We start from the raw sequence: 6000 nt of genomic DNA on the forward strand, positions 1-6000 counted from the left end.
GCAATAAAAATTGCTGAATGTTTCTCAGGCACACAGAATCCTACACTCATTAGGTGAAATTCATGTTTATCTACAAGAAAGGAGGCAAAAGTTACCACAGAAACTACCATCCAGAATTATTGTAACATCATATCAGTATCATGTTATCCGTTGTAGAATGTTAGAACATGTTCTGAGCTCAAACATAATGAAGTATCTCAGACAGAATGATTTGTTGAATGTAAACCACTGTGGATACTGAAAACTTGGTTCATTTGAAACCAAACTGTCTATGACAAGATGAAAGCCATATATCAGGGCAGCCAGGAAGATGCAATATTCCATGGCTTCTGAGAAGCCTTTGCCTCACTAACACATCACCACTTGTTGGTGAAAGTATGCTCATATGGTGTATCAACTGAATTTTGTAACTAGACTGATGATTTCTTGATAAGGAGGATACATTATTTTATGGTGGATGGAGAGTGAGTGTGAGATGTAGAAGTAACTTGAGGCATGCACCCAGGGAAGTGCATTAGGACACTTCTTGTACATGTCTCAAATGAATGATCTGGCAGACATTATTAATCATAACCTCAGATATTTAGCAAGTGGTGCAGTTATCTGTAGTAAAGTACTATCTGAAAACCGAGCGAGGTGGCGCAGTGGTTAGCACACTGGACTCGCATTCGGGAGGACGACGGTTCAATCCCGTCTCCAGCCATCCTGATTTAGGTTTTCCGTGATTTCCCTAAATCGTTTCAGGCAAATGCCGGGATGGTTCCTTTGAAAGGGCACGGCCGATTTCCTTCCCTAACCCGAGCTTGCGCTCCGTCTCTAATGACCTCGTTGTCGACGGGACGTTAAACAACACTAACCTAACCCTAACCTACTATCTGAAAAAAACATCTGGTCAGATTTTGATAAGATTTCAAAGTATTCCAAATATGGGCAACTTGTTTGGAATGTTCAGTAACTTAAAATTACATACTTCGTAGAAGCAAAAAGTTCTGTCGCATAATCTATTATTCACAGCAGAAGTCAATGATCTCTCACAAATACTGTGTTGTAATTATTTATGGGAACATAAGATGGGATGATCATATAGGTTCAACTGCGGGTAAAGCAGGTTGAAATTTCAATTCATTGGCTGGGAGAATCAGTCAAACTACAAAGGCTGGTTATCAGACACTCATGTGACCAGTTGTAGAACATTGCTCAAGTGTGTGGGACCCATACATAGGCATCTGCAAGGGAGGGGGGGGGGGGGAAGAAGAGGAAGCACTTGCCCACTCATGGATTCTGGGTACATGTTTTTGATTCATTACAGAATTATCTCAAATTTGTAGCAATCATTGTCTGGAACTGCAGTAAACTGCAGATTTAATAGTGCTAACCAGGAAAAGAAATACTGCAACCTTAGCAATCACTATATATCTTGGGTTTTCTTAGTTGGCACTCCATTCATGGGAAATTATGCTGATTCCTGTGGTGCAGCTATGGATTTGGTGCCTGATCTGCAGTCAAAGTGGATAAGAAGCTTTGCAGAACTGTGCCAAAGTAATATCTTCAATTTTTTCTGTAGCTTCCTCATTCAGCCCTGACACACACATCCCTAGAAAAAAGAAAATACCTTTTCCACACTAGAAGAGAGGGAGAAAATCATGAAATCTTAAGGTAAAAATTGAGCTCTCGAGAACTGGAACCTTCTCTTGTGAGTAGAGCACAGCATCACATGACGCCACAGTAATGTCACAAACTTGAGTGACAATTGATTACATTGGTTCAGTCCTAGGTACTAAAAGTTGATTCCACAGGTAAGTTTGAGGATGATTCTAGAAGATTTCTCAAATTCATCTAATAGTTTTTTTGCTCTGTACTACACTTTATGTAACAAACCCAAAAAATGTAACTTCCAAATGCATTTTATAAAGTTTTAGTTAAGATAGTCAGCACTAAAGAACAAATAATGAAACAATGCAAAATCAGTTATCATGAACAGATGTGAAGTTTTATAAGCAAACAAATTGTTAGAGATGGCATCAAAGTCGAATAAGACTTTTTTCAAGTTTATTCCCTATTTCCCCACTTCAAGAGGTATTATAGTGGCGTTTTTGTTGATAGCTGGTGGAAGTTTCTCAGTCATTATGATTTTTACCTATTTCTGATTTTTCGTTTTTAGTTTCAGCCTAAGATTGTGGGAGTATGAATAAACTAGTTTTGTGAATATCTTCTAGTTTTGGATACCCTGGATTTACCCACATGTGGATGGAATTTCAGATCATCAAATCAAACAGGTGGCGTCCATATTCATATTAATAATATAAAAAGATTCACTTTTTGTATGCCAGTGATGTATGTTTGCTGCATAGGTACTGAAGTAATCTACCTTTAAATACTAAGTACGTAACTATCCACAAAGTAGATAACTCCATACTTCTTGTCACATTTCTTTTCAAACCCATCAACTCAGTTATATCAAAATTAGCGATTTTTGAATCTTGCCCCCTCTTGGAAAAATTTCTGTGAATGCCCATGGATCCATACTAAATGTGTCTAACAGTGACAACATGAGTGGCCACCGGTTTGTTTGACTTGTGGGAGTGTCCACGGAAATGCAGGATATCCCTGACGTGGCAGATGCTTAAATATCAATGCTGACTAACCTGCAAACGCTTACTTACAAAATTTAATTGACGAGTATCAAAGGAGAACTACAAGAGCTCCTTACAACTAACTGGCTTTTCTATGGACTACAAAGACAAGATTAAACTAATTACAGCACACGCTCAATCACTAAACAGTCATTCTCCCCTCACTCTACATGCAAATCGAACTGGAAGAAACCCAAATACAGTAAAACTTCCTCAAAACGGAACTGCATAGGACTAAATAATTTTCCAAACTGGACAAGTTTATACATAATGTAAAACTCACTAGGCTACATAAGAAACTATAAATTTGTAATTATGCACGTATTTATGTACCATTACTCCTGCACAGTAGATGTTCGTTTACTGTATATTGTAGAGTAGAATACTAGGCTATTACACAAACTGATAAACAATACGGTATTTCTATTTTTTACTCTCATTTTAAATTCGTTTATTGTTGTATGTACATACTTATTATTCCCGTCTTTATTTGCTTTACATTTAAGTTTTTCCGCCACATGTCAACGATGCAAACTTGTTCGAATTACCTGTTTAAAAAAATGGCTCTGAGCACTATGGGACTTAACTTCTCAGGTCATCAGTCCCCTAGAACTTAGAACTACTTAAACCTAACTAACCTAAGGACATCACACACATCCATGCCCGAGGCAGGATTCGAACCTGCGACTGTAGCGGTCGCGCGGTTCCAGACTGAAGCGCCTAGAACCGTTCGGCCACCAGAGGCCGGCAATTGTTTTATCTACGCAGTTTTTTGCTGTATGCAATAGTTCCAACAACTTGGGAGAATTTGTGTGTGCTGGAAATTGCGAAACATCGTTTATGCATGCAATAGCTTCTTCAGACGTATTAATTTTTCTAGCGGCGTCGTTTTGCTTCTCTTCTTCTTCCTTTGTTTCTTCCTAGTCATCATCTGTGTTGCGGATTTCCATTAAATCTGTTGTTGAAGTAAAAGTGGAGTGAGCTGACAGAAAGTCATCATTTCGAATGCAGTCATCGCCACTACATGAAATGTTTCGCATTGTAATTAGTTCAACAATTGCTGCGGCATTTTCTTGAGGTTCGATTGCCACAAAGCGTCTTGTTCTTGACCTGCAAACTCCATTTTGTTGAAGCACTTGGTGACAGTCTCTTGCTTTATTTCCGTTACTCCCAAGCCAATCCAGTTTACTGCATCCAGGACAGAAACTGACTATGCAAGAGTAAATTCACTTTAGCTTCTTCAGCACTAAGTATAGCGGGCTGCATCAGTAATCGCCGACAATGGGACTTGAATGTGTAACTAACACTTTGGTCCATGGGTTATTTGAGGCTGGTTGAACCTGGCAGGAACCAAGCCATTTTCACATTTGATAACTTGACTTTCGGGTGGCAGGTGGCATTGTCTAGGAAAGGAGAACTTGACAATTTCCTTTTCTTCATCGAAAGAGCTCAGCCGTTCTTTCATAATACCACTCACCTCTCACGGCTTTTTATTGCTTCGTCATGTGACTGGAAGCTTACTGACGTCTATGATTTTGAAACAACGCGGTTCTGCCGCCTTTCCAATCGCCACTGGCTTCTCCATTTCAGTTAACATGTTTCCACACAGTACATTTTTCCGCCGGTGCAATTTTCACCTCGAACTGCTAGAGATTTTGAAGGCAGTGCGTGATGCAACAGTCCCGTTTTACCGGCATTGAACATGTCTTTCTGGTCGTAATTCGCAGTTAAATTGTACATTATTGTTTTCCTTTCTCTTGCTACTCTTTCCTGCACATCCTTGGCTTCCCCACACACTACATATCACACTATGTTCTGCCTAGCTTATAAACTGTCCAGCCATTCTGTGGATGCCTTAAACTCCGTATTTCCAAGCTTTTAAGCGACTTTCAGAGCCTCACTCTGCAATATGGATCCAGACAAAAGTAAGTTTTTTTACCCGCGCACTTACGAACCATTCCCACACTATCCCGTTAATTTCTTCATTTTTCGTCTTCTGCTCCTTCTTTTCGTTTGCCCATTCCCTTTCATCCATTCATCCCGCATCTTATCCTAGTTTCTTGAAGTATCATAAATTTGTGTTTTACCACATTCGAAACGCAACATTATTTCGCACATAGAGAGTTTGTTTTTTCACTCGCCTCGATTACCTTACTCTTTCCGTAAAGTGTTACCGACTCATTCTTTTTGTTCGACATCATGTTGTCACTTAAAGTGCTACTAGTCAACTGAAACTGGCAGAAAATAATGTAGACAGTGCATTTCTTTGGGATGCTTGACCTTGCCGGGTAAGACCACGGTTTAATGGAACAACACTCACCTCTTTAACTGTGCAGATTGCAGTAGGGTGCGCAACAATGTTCCAGTGTGCGGCTGCGGGCGTCAGTAATAATGGAAAACAGAAACGCCGACAAGCAGAGCGCTCACGAACGAAGCATTTCCTCTGATTTACCGACACTACGCGTCACTTGTTCGTTTCTGCACAGAGCGGCGCGGTTTGATGTCCACACGCGCAGCGCCGCGCGACGCTGAACCTGTTTTCGCTCCGCTAAACTTCAGTCCTTGTAGAGCCGTGAACAACTAATGTACTGTATACCGTAATGCAGTAGTACTCCATAAGCTCATTTCTGCATTATACAATGGATTATTAATCAAGTTTTAAATTTTGGATTCCGTTTCTAAGTTAAGCACGTTCAGCTTTACAAAAAAAAAAAAAAAAAAAAAAAAAAAAGCATATAAAACGCGTTGGGACTGAAATACTTGCACGATTTGGGCAGATTTCCAAATTGTACACGTTCCGCTTTGATCATTTTTTACTGTATGTTGTACGATGGGAAGAAAGCTCAGTCATGCACTAGACAATGGTTTACAGTTCGATGTGGATGTAGAATGCGATGGTCGTCTGGCTCCACATACTACGAGTGCTCGATGGGCGAGAGGTCCGAACATCTGGAAGGCCAGAGAGAAATGCGTACAAATTGTATAGAACTTTGCGCTGTATGGCGCGTATTATCCTGTTGGAAAATAGCTCCCTCTGCCGACGTCGCAGTTGTACGAACCAATTGTTAGTGTGCCATGGATGAATGCCAGAGCTGGTCACAGTGAGTTACAGACTGCTCTCTCTATTATAAATCCCACCGTGTATTTTAAAGCAAGTACGATTACATGATACATTTTATCAGTTACCAGTTTACGTACAGGAATATAACTATCGCATAGTCCAAGACACAATCGATTCATCACTGAACAGCACCGGCTTTCATTCACTCCCCGAAGGCACAGTGCCAGTAACCCGATCTGTTGTACTGCGCTATAAAGGGTAAATATTCCAGAGAAATCTTTCTCTGAAACTCAAGTTGAAACTTGT

This window comes from Schistocerca nitens, chromosome 3, assembly GCF_023898315.1.
Source record: "Schistocerca nitens isolate TAMUIC-IGC-003100 chromosome 3, iqSchNite1.1, whole genome shotgun sequence".
Taxonomy (NCBI): domain Eukaryota; kingdom Metazoa; phylum Arthropoda; class Insecta; order Orthoptera; family Acrididae; genus Schistocerca; species Schistocerca nitens.